Genomic DNA, 710 nt, shown 5'->3' with positions numbered 1-710 from the left:
AATGGACTCGGTTAGCTTTTAAAGGGCGATGTTAAAACAGCTAGAGGATATGCAAATGCTTTCACTTAGGCTGTGTTTCTCTCACTTATGTACTGATGATCTTTAGGTATGCACTGTATTTGTTTTTTTCACTCCTTAATTTATTGGCAAAGTTTGTATGATGTGACTGGGTACTGTAACTGTATCAGTCACACACACGCACATGCATTATTGCTGTTGCTCTTAATTTTCGGTTGTATGGGCTGTTTAAAATAAAGATCTAGCCAGCATACCATTTGAAGTGGTTTATATCTCTCATTGATATTGCTACATATTGGTGGCCAGTGTCTACTGAGAAAAGCTGCTGTCTAGGTAAGAGACCAGAGGTGCTATGAAGCTTCTGGGAGGTGAGCCTGGTGCTGCAAACAGCTTTGAAGGAACATCACTGCAGTCTGGGAGTCTGCCCTTATCCCTGCTGCGAGGCACACCTGTACAGAACAAATATTATAGCTGAGCCTTAACATTTCAGTTATGCCCCACTGATTTCACACAGCCTTGTGATGCCTGTTATCCTGATCTCTTTTTCCCCCTCACCACATTCTTTCGCTGTGTTGTGTTGTCCAAGGAGGACAAAACCCCCATGCTGGGTTTAGGTGCTCCAGCTGTTGACATGGATAGCTACTTCATTCTTCTCACTTCATGCTAATAAATCTAATCCCTGGTTCCAATGA

Source organism: Mesitornis unicolor, unplaced genomic scaffold (genome assembly GCF_000695765.1).
Source record: "Mesitornis unicolor isolate BGI_N332 unplaced genomic scaffold, ASM69576v1 scaffold17745, whole genome shotgun sequence".
NCBI lineage: Eukaryota > Metazoa > Chordata > Aves > Mesitornithiformes > Mesitornithidae > Mesitornis > Mesitornis unicolor.
Note: the sequence above shows the minus strand (reverse complement) of the source record.